Raw genomic sequence first — 11,066 nt, forward strand, 5'->3', positions numbered from 1 at the left:
AGCAATTTATGTCTATCTACTTTCTGGTTGCTGAAAGATCAGCTTTGTCCTGCCAGACTTCTATCTCTAAAATTGTTGTCACTACAGGGACTGCCAAAACCTAGGTTTTAGTGTTCGGTGTGGGAAGACCCTAGGATTACTAGGGTATACTTCAATATACACACAGCGCTCAGAGCCAAGTTTTAGTGTGACTGAAGACTTCGTCTCATGCCAGGCATAAATGTGGCATTTCCAGGGACTCACTTCAGAACACTCGTGGATCTGTGGAAAAGCAAAAGAATTCTGAACCTGCTGTCTGAGACCTGACAACAGCCTAGAAGACGCCACCTGCTCTCCCTCATGTACCTAGGGCAAATAAGTAGATTCCTCTTAAAAGTACAGGAACACAAAAAGCTACAAGAGACCTTTTCTTGCAATGGACCAACTGACCAATGGCAACTGGACCTAGACTGGACCCTCCTGTTTACCTCCCCTGAAGTTCTCAAGAGCTTTAGAAGTGTACTCCTGTTGTTTATCATGACATAAAGTACTAAAGTGAGAGGGTACGATTTTTTGCCTGGCCAAACCTCACCTTCACAGTCAGCGTAAAATGGAGTGTAGGTTCTGTTCACCGCGATCACTGACTATCATTAGCACTTAGTACTTCTTGGTGCTATTTCTACTTAATAGTTTAAAAAATCTTATCTCTGGTTGCCCTAATGCATTTTTTCTCATTTTGGTAATTAAAATGAACTCTATGTTTCTCATTCGTTTTGGGATTTTTATTGTTTTGCATTTCAACTTTATAACTGTTTTAGTACATCATTGACACTTTATAAATTGCCTCTACATTAAGGCTAACTGCTCAGAGCCATAGCTACAAAGGGGCTCAGCTCAAGTTTACTTAGTGATTTTAGTGGTCCATCGTGACACCCTTGACAAAGGTTGTGATTATTACTTGAGGTGGATTCTTACCCACCTCAACTAACAATCCAGGGCCTCATTTATGAGAAGCGACGCATCGCTGCATGAAAGCGCCCTCCTTGCGACATGATTGATGCGTCATATTTACTGTATGATGCATCATGTCGCAAGGAGTTACGGATACGTCAGTATTTTTTATGTATCTGTATGGCGCAAAAGTGACGCATTGCTGGAGTGTGTAACAAAAGTGAAGCAACTTCAGCAATGTGTCCTTTCACATGAGGCAAGCCCCATGTGTGAGGGCCTGCGTCAGTCTTAGATATTGACGCATTTGCATCCTAGAATTGGCGTAGTGAAATCTTATAGATATGGAGAGATCTGAATGGGGGCAATAAAGAATTAATTATGTCCTGTGTTAAAATGGTATTGAAGAACAACTCATTCCTATTTAAGGATGAGTTATACCTGCAGACCAGCGTGGGGGCCACATGTGCCCCTAGTCTGGCCTGCCTTTATGTAGGTAATTTGGAGGAGCAATATATATTTAATGAGATCGCTCCATATTTTGAAAATATTTCCTGCTGGCACCGTTTCATAGACAATATCATCTTTATATGGAGCGGTTCCAGCACAGATTTGATGGAGTTTTTGGAGTGGATCAATTTGGGGGACCCCAATCTGAGATTTACGGCCCACTTTAGACATACCAGTGTGGAATTTTTAGATATACTCATTAACAATGTGGATAATGAATTAGGAGTGGAACTTTACATCAAGCCCACTGACAAGAATACTCTCCTACAATATTCCAGCAACCACCCGCACTCTCGAAAGGATAACATCCCCTTTGGGGAGTTTTTAAGATTGCGCAGGAACTGCACTACAGTGACAGACTTTTACCATCATGCGGAAGGCCTCAAAACAAGATTGAAAGCAAGAGGTTACCTGAATAAACTTATCAAGAACTCACTAAAGAGAGCGAGATTCTATGATATGGATAGTTTACTAAACCCCAACAAAGAAAAAAGTAACGCCGCTGTAGGAAGAGTGGTTTTTGTGACCCAATATTCCCATATAAGTAACCAGATCAAAAACATTGTAAATAGGAACTGGAAAATCCTTAACTATGGCAATGAAATACAATTGCAGAAACCTCTATTTTCATCTAGGTGCAATAAAACCATCCGGAATGTGCTAGTGAAAACATACAAAATGACAGGAAAAAAGCAAAGTACCCTAAGGGGGGAAGCAGCCATAGGAAACAACAAATGTGGTACTTGTTCCATATGTGTACAATGTTTGGTAAGCATCATCTATTAGAACGAACAAAGAGAATGCACCCCTCATAGATAATTTCCGAGAAAAGAACCATGATTGTAGTGACGTTAAATGGTTCATTCTCAAAAAGATTGTGATCAATAGAAGAGGGAGATATGTAGACCAGAGAAGGAAGAGAAGAGAACAGTGGTTTATGTGTTATTTGAATACAGTAGAATGAGGACTTAACTCGAGAGAGGATTGGTTAGAGATCTGACAAACGTAAATCCACCATTCCAAAGAGTAGGATCAGCGCTATTGAGCAAAACGAGAGAGCATTGAACAGCACACCCAATAATACATTGGTCAACTTACTGTAGATACTATAAGCATTGAAGCACATAAGTTATTTGTAGTCTCTGGAAAGCTTGCAAGGATGAAGTACCATCGGGACGTGGTAGTCCCACAGAGTATAATAGGGGACCTATGGTAATCGCAAAGCTGTATTTAGGCCAATCGAATAGCGACCATATGTTTAAAATAGAAATACAGTGGATTTAGATGCTAATTGGGTGAGAGCTTATTCATATAACTCGCTATGTTTGAAATTTGCTATACCATGGTGAGTTTTTTCTAATATATGATTTAGAAGGTCTGGTTTGAAAGATTCCTAGTGTTGGTCTGCAATAGAGTAGGCATAATGTATAGTGTGATTAAACAATGCATGTGCAAAAAATAAAAACATTATTTTGGTTTGTTGTCGCTAACAATATTTATCAGTAGGAGCGAGTGTAGCTTTTGAGATCGATAAAGTTACATATAAAAAAAACGAAGAAAATAGTGGACATCTACCACGCGAGTACAGAGACGAATAAAATACGTTGTCTCATGTAGATCTTTAGCAGCCGGAGAACATGATTATTGTGACCAATGAGGAGGGAAAGCACATAGCTTAAAAGGAAGGAGCCTCTACGGGTTCCAGTGGACAACAATTGCCGAAAACCCGATACCCGAAATAGCAAGATCTTTTCGTCAAGTACTAAGGCAAGGAATGCGATGCGGCTTTTTGGACTAGTAACACAAGAATAGAGGGATTTGAATCACTCTTACAAATGTCCTGTATTTGTTTCCAGGACGCATAGCTGTAGACGGAGAAAAATATAAAGGCCGCGCAGCAATAGGAAACGAATATCAGGAGCCCACTTTAATTCAAGTGCGCAGGATACCGTTCAAGGTAAAACGCGACCTGCCACTAACAGTAAGGGATAGATGCTTAATAACATATTTCTCCATATCAGAGGCCAGCTCTAATACCTATGATATATCTTTTTGATTCCTTTTTATCAGCTTACGGACGAGAACATATTATCAACCTTAAGCGATTTGAGGATATAAAAACCACATCCCTCTGAATTCCATTCCATTTATATGTGAAGTGGATATACCGCAAAGGTAAATCTATAAAGATGACAAGTTAGTAAGTAGGAACAGATGCATGGTGATATTCGCAGTAACATAGGAGGGTTTTAATCACAGGTTATTTTCATACATTTCCCCTATACACGTTTTTAAGCATGCAACAAACAAGCTGTGCTGAATGGAACAATTTATAATCAAAGTTAGGCCGGGGACAGACTTATATCGAGGTGAGAATAGGATGCATGCACGATACTGACTTATGGCAATATTGAAATAGAAGCTGCCTAAGCGAAATAATAGTAGAGATGCAACTCGAGTGGAAACTGTTAAGGTGTACAAAGTAGTACAATTGAAGTGTCACCCTGAAACCAGCATAAAAATAGGAGGGGCGTGTCACTTTAAGCAGAAATAGTGGGGACAAGGATGTATGACATGCTGACTCTATTATGTCCCGATTATAATCTACTAGAGCATGGTGGCATATGTTTTAAAAATCATAGATATATAAAAGTTCCGAGTGTAGTAGGTATCATATAAAAAAATACAGGAGGTAGTGCTGTTGGTTGAGAAATACTTGTGGAGGTGAAATTGATTGTTGCCAGTTGATTGAAAAGTTTTAGAACAACTAGGCATGCCTCCCACACCAATAATGTTCAGTCCCATTTTTAATGTATCGGGGAGAAATATATTTTTAACGGGCATATATGTAGAAAATTTGCACTGTTGCTGGTACACTGAATAGAAAAGTGATCATATAGTGATATGAACATTGATTATATGCTTGTTTTATGTAGGGTAAAGAATAAAACATTTTGGAATACAAGAATAAGAGACAGAATAATTGGTGTCTTGATAAAGATGGTATTATAATTTGGAAACCATCGAAACGCGTCATCGCTGTTGGGGACACAATTCAAGGACTGACACAATCTAGTTGAATGTCGATTGGATCAAAATATCAACTGTGGTGTCTTAGAGTTTCTTTGGATGTGTATTGGTATTAGACAAAGGTGATGTCATACATTTGTTTTGTCTCTTTTCATGCTGGTCTTAATTGGAAACTGTCTTAATACAATAAATCCTGCTTTTTGAAGTATTAGTAGTATTTGTAGGAAGGAGGAGTTGTTTTTTTATTACATGTCTATAATTTGATGTGATTTTAATTGTTTTGTATAATGGAATAAAAATACAAATGATTTTTTTAAATAAATATGTAAAGATCATACATTGAATGTAAGATCCAATATTTTAATGTGTTTGTTTGACTATTGTGTTTGAACCAATTTGGGTCAAGGGAATTGTTTCTTGCCTTGGTAGTAGTACCTCATTTCCCTTGACATTACTAAGGAGTCCATCTCTTATTTTTACTGTAGTCAGCTAATGTCCATCATGTCAATTTTCATGCTGATCCATTCAAGGGAAAAACTTAAGGTGGTGAAAAAAGTTGTATTTTTCCCAGCAGGTCCTCGCATGGTGCAGGAGCCGGCATCACTATCACCTGACGGGACCAGCTGTTTATTTGTGTAATCACGCCAGGCGGGAGTAATATGTGTTTCCTTGTCTGCAGGATCGCATGCAGGGAAATAGAAGTTTGATCCCTTCCGGTGGAAGCATTTTTAAAACTCCCGCCGAGTGAGAGCAGACATAGCTACCCTGCCCACGCTCCTGCACTCAGGGAAGTCATGTCAACTCCCACCCAGCAGGAGATTACAAAATTAACCAGCCGATGGGAGCAAACATATGTTCCCTGCCCGTGCTAATGCAGGCAGGGGATACTACTTTGCACCATGTGTGGGCTCACCGGGTTACAGCCTGTGAGCCGGCCCCTTAGAATGGGGTTCCCAGGGCCTTAAAAGGATCAATGATAGGGATCATGTGGCCCCCTGCCTTTTAAGTTCAATTTGGCCCCAGGTCATGAGATCCATGAGTCATTTGAGGCTCAGTGAGGAAAGCCGCCTGGCTCCCCTCCCCTTTTTGTGTAATTCAGCCCCAGGGGATGGGGTCCTCAGGCCCTAATAAGGCTTGGGAGAGGGTTGCATGGCCCTCTCCCCTTTTAATAAGGAATGGAGTACCCGGGCCTCACAGAGGCTTGGGGAGGAGGGCCAAGCGTCCCCTCCCCTAAAAAATATTTAGCACCAATTAAATTGTTATGTTCTTTGAGGTTCATTGGCATTTTATTTTTCACATTTGCTACGTGTGGCTCGTAGCGGGCAGGCGGTGACGCTCCTCCACCCTCAGTAAGAAACCACAAAAATAATGAAGCGCAAATGTATGGATTTCATTCTCATGCCCTAAATGGATGTCCTCCCTCGACCCCGAGATAAGAGGTTTACTGTTAAGGGAACTTTTTCAGCATGCTGAAGCGAAGTTTGTGTAGCAGTTTAGGGCATATGTCCTTACCACAGGATGTTGAATTGCCCAGGCACACTGAGCCGCAAAGAAAGTCCAATATAAACAGATTCCAACAATCCTCAACCTCCAGCAAATAGTGCTGCAGTAGATTGAGTTATTCTCTGTCAGAGATTATTTTGAGTACTCAATGGATTCTCTGTGAATCTCTGAATAGTTTGAAATGTCATACAAATAGACCAATGGTACAAAAGTTCCCGCATTTTTACTTTGGTCTTTTCGATTAGGCCCAATAAATTTCATGCAAACTGCACTGCACGATTAAAACCCAACGTGAAAATGGTGGTGTGGAATTTCAGCTGTGTAAAATGCACTTATTCATGATACTTGAAAGCACAGCACGCCTTTTATTTGATTGCCAAAATCACTCAAGTTTACATAGTACAATGCAGATCTGAAAATGAAGGAACTGACTCATAAGATGTTGTAGTAAAACTTATAGGTATTTTGAATCTGCCGCAACACGTTTCATTTGTAAACCAGGCTTTCCAGGCACATATGAGATTAGTATGGAATTAGGATTGGTAAAGTTCTGTATGTCTTTCTTCAAAAGGAGACTTTGCTAATCTCCAGTGTTCAGACCACAGCTAAACATATTTTTTGATTTGCGCATAACATAGTTGTCTCCTCGGTTTGTAATCTTTTCAATTTTCTCATGTATCGATAACAAAAGAAGGTTGCCAAACACAACACTCCTGCGAAAGACAACAGATCTTGAATAGCTCTTAAGTAATAGTAACACGAAACAAGTTTGAACACATAAAAGGTGCATTGCATGAGCAATGGTGCTTGGTATCTATAACAGTTCAATAGGTTAGCATAACACATATTCGGTCAGTATCTAACCTTATTACCTTCTTCGTCTTTTTTTAATTGTTTTTCTTTAATGTCCTAGGCGCTGATTTAGAGTTGAGAGGCTGACACCTGGGGTGGGTTGGGGCTTCACCTCAACCCCCAGAGAAGGACCACCTAATGTCAGCAGTGATCTTTCTGGCTGAGGTCTTTCGACACTGCAGCATCAGTACTTGTGACAAAACTGAAATGCCCGGCGGATGTCTTTTTTGAATCAACCATAAAAAATTACATTAACACAAAAGTAGTTTTCTGTTTGTGCATCACGGCCATTGCTGGTTTTCCCTACCCAGGTCTGGGATTCAGGACATGGGTCCAATCCTCATTGCGCCACTGGAGCCAAGCTAGAACTGACTGAACAGCCCCAATCAGGCTGACACCAGTCTGGGTTTTGCTTGTGTTCCAATTCCGAGAGAACCTGGCTTGGCAGTTTGGACTGGATTGTTCATATTGGACCAGGACCAAAACTGATTGACATATGACCAAGACTGATCTTCATAGGTCTAATCTTAGGTGGAATGATGGGCAAAATAATGTTGGGTTGTAATGTTAACCCAATCGATTCCCAGTGGTTTGACTTAATGAAAGCATTACTCTATCATCTTTTGTGTGTTTGATATGGTGCCCTACGTGGCTAAGGATTTACCCAGATGTGGGTCCCTTGCTCACAAGGCCATCGGAACCAAGCTACACCCAATTAAGAGAAAGGTCCAATCAGGCTGAATCCAGTCTTTGGATGCTTGTGTTCTGGTCCAGGGAGGACCTGGCTCAGCAATTCAAGCTGAACAAGGCCACAACTGATTTGCATATGGCTGGGTCTAATCTGAGGTGGCATGGTGGGCAAAAAAACAATGGGTTGGCAATTGCCAGTGGTTAGACTTATTGTAAGCGTTCCTCCCGTCATCTTTATGTGCTTGATGTAATACCCTAAGTGTCTAAGGGTACACCCAGATGTGGCTCCCTTGCTCAATGTGCCACTGGAACCAAGATACATGTTATAAAGAGTATCATCATCACAGGCAAATGTTGATTTATGAAATTTATTGAGCATAAAGATCGGGTTTGACTTTTCTCTCTGCTCTACAGCAGCTTTTTCCCCTTTATTTCCCTCTTTTCCATTTCTCTCATGCTGTACTCTGACTCTTCTACCAATTTTACTATCTCTATGGAATCCTTTTTTGTTCGATTTTCACAGCCCAAAACCTTTCCTTCATCTTACAACTCCTACACTGCACTATAAGTTGGTCACATCGGCCATAGGGCCAAAGTGCTACCTTATGGACAACTCTCTCAACCTGGAGATAAAATCGTCTATGGACTCTCCTGTCCATTGAGGCTAGGTATTGAATGTGTGCCGCCTCATCACTTCATTTCTATCTTTGGAAAACCTCACTTCCAATTTCTTCCATGCCTCCCCATATACATCTGAATCAGGTTGACCCTCTAAACCCAATTAAGTATCTAAAAATCTGCTGTCACTCTTTGCCCAAAGAATTCAACATTGTTCTCTTCCGGTTGGGACTTAAACCCAGGCCATCTAGTGCCTCCAGGTAATTATCAAAAACATCCAACCATTCTTCCCACTCAATTGGTGGATCACCTGGTTGAGACAAGAACGGTGGTGGTGGTGTTTTCGAAGACACATTCATTGAGACATGATAACATGCTTAAAACAAAGAAAATACCCATTTTATACGATACACACAATTTTCTCAGCTGTCACATAAAATCAAATATCATGCAGTAAAAATGCTAATTTGTACAGTTTTAAATTAAATGAACTGTTATTATACAGTAACAATATTAGATGTGCACACCAGTTGGCTAGACAGCTTGTACACCCATTTTCAGGGCCTTTCTAGAATCTTTATTTTTTGACCTGGAAATAATCCTTGAAGTCTAGAGGTCTGTCTTTCCATTAACTTACTGAACCGGAGGTATTTGTTTTACTCCCTCAGCATGAAACCAAAATCAGTCTTAGTGAAGTCCTCCATTAAGGTAAGTTTCCAGGTTAGACAAAAGCACACGAAATGTTCTCGATGATGGCCTGATAGTTAGCAGAATGATATGAAACTCTCGATGCTCGCCAAACCTCTGAATGTTACTGCGCATTTCCCTGCAGTGTGCGACATGCAACAATGGATGTGAACGTGGGTAATAAACATGTCCATAACAATAGCGAAGCATGAGGCTGTACATGCGGCAATGTCTTGATCACAACCCTTTGTGGACACTTTGATCCCACCTGCACCTTCTGAAAGGACCTGCCCTTTATGGCGCGATACCATAACACTGCTCCCTGGTCCTCCTCTGAACAGCGGTGACACACAGGTAACAGTGGGGTACATGGCAGTGTGTTTCAAAGGCTAAACTTGAGAGGTCCGGATGTGGCACAGTTCAAAGACAATAACAGTCACTTTCCGCTTCAGCAGTTGACAATACTGAACAAAATTCGGAAAAAAGTCAGAGCAAGCCCAAAAAGTTGCTGTTGGAAAGTGGGTTATTAGTAATGGTAAGTGTACACCTACCCATAAGTCCACTAACACGGTTCTGACTCCTAAAAAGGGTCTCTATAAATTAGTCCGTTGCTCCACCATTGGTAGCTGATCCCGAGCAATAAGGCTTAACTTAGGAGACAGGCATGTAAAGCATTTAATAACACCATTACAGTAAATAAGTAAGACACAACACACAATAAAAACCCCACACCAATTTATAAATATAGGAAGTATTTTTTATCTTTAAAATGCCACCAAAACAACCAAAATCCAATGTAGGGAACCAGAGATATGGATTTTTAAAGAATGAACACTTAGGGCTAGATGTAGGTAAATCTAATTTACCGATTCTAAAATACAGAATTTTACCGATTTGGTATTTAAGAATCTGTAAATTAGATGTAGGTAATAATTCGGTATTTTTTACTGAATCGGTAAGATTCGGTAATTACCGAAGCGGTATTTACCGATTCAGTATTTGCCATTGATTCCAATGGGCCTGAAGGCCCATAGGAATGAATGTCAATTACCGAATCGGTAATTACCGATTCGGTAAATACCGAAAAATGCAAGGGTGGCAGGGTGTCACTTTGACACCCTGTTGCACCCCTGATTAGTGCTTGTGTGCCATGTGGCACACATACATGCCCTAAGGGCATGTATGTCTGTCACATGGCACAGGTGTACATGCACAGATTTGCATATACACAGGTATTCGTTATTTACCACCAACTAATAGTTGATGGTAAATAACGAATCTTTAAAGCCCTGTGGCATTGTTTACAGCGCCACCCACATCTCAAAATACAGATTTGGTCATTTTACCGAATCCGTAAATTTACAGATTCGGTAAAATTACAGATTCGGTAAAATTACCGAATCTGTATTTTGAGATGCCCTACATCTCAGTATCCAAATACCGGTCGGTAACGGCCGAAAATCGGTATTTTCGGCTGTTACCGACTGGTATTTGGATACCTACATCCGGCCCTTAGTGCTTAGAAACCATGTGCGCCATTTCTGCACATCTTGGGCCAACTGTGATGGAGCCCAGCTCGGATACCCCACATGGGAGGCATCAATCAAAGTTTTACCTTGCACTTAGAAGCTTTTCTGGAGCTTTTTCTACTGAGGGCCATCAATGCTCTCCCCCAGTCCTAATTCGATGAGGGTTCTCCGGCTTGACTTTCAGCGATCTCCCGGTCAAACTTTGGAAATCAGACCTCTGGAGCTCTTCAGCAGGATGAACCTGGAATCCGGGCCAGCTTGCAGTTGAAGGTGACCAGCTTGGCTCTCATGGTTGAGTCAGCCACCCTATGTAGCCTTATCCAAAACGTTTCCTAAACTTCTTGAAGTCCTTCCAGAAGGTGTCCTGGTGTGATCCAAGTGTCCACAACACAATTCCAAGAGTCTGGAGTCTCCTAAATGGTCATTGACAGGCCTGGACTTCACTTCCCACAATGCTTTTGGTCAACCCCCTGAAAACTCCACTGGACACACTCCAAGAGGGGACTCTGGGTGGAGTAGTGGTACACATAGGAGAGACCTGGGAGCTACCCAAAATGTAAAAATAAGGCAGATTATCACTTCACTTTTAAAGTGCCCCTACCACCAAAGTTGAGTTTTCAGTGAATTTACTTTTATAAGCAATGCTGCAACACAGGGCTGCTTTTAAAATGACCTCAGGCTCTCAGTAGTGCACACATGCAAGTGCAACAAAGGCTGCTG

General features: G+C 41.1%; 1 long non-coding RNA gene across 1 annotated transcript; it reads left to right on the forward strand.

Annotated features, from left to right (window-relative positions):
• The first annotated feature begins 3,229 nt into the window (after positions 1 to 3,229).
• LOC144821821 (uncharacterized) lies at positions 3,230 to 4,754 on the forward strand. The gene is made up of 3 exons (XR_013608458.1): positions 3,230 to 3,394; positions 3,508 to 3,612; positions 4,374 to 4,754. It is a non-coding gene; the product is annotated as an uncharacterized LOC144821821 (long non-coding RNA).
• Positions 4,755 to 11,066: the final 6,312 nt, after the last annotated feature.

Source organism: Lissotriton helveticus, chromosome 2_2, assembly GCF_964261635.1.
Source record: "Lissotriton helveticus chromosome 2_2, aLisHel1.1, whole genome shotgun sequence".
Lineage (NCBI taxonomy): Eukaryota > Metazoa > Chordata > Amphibia > Caudata > Salamandridae > Lissotriton > Lissotriton helveticus.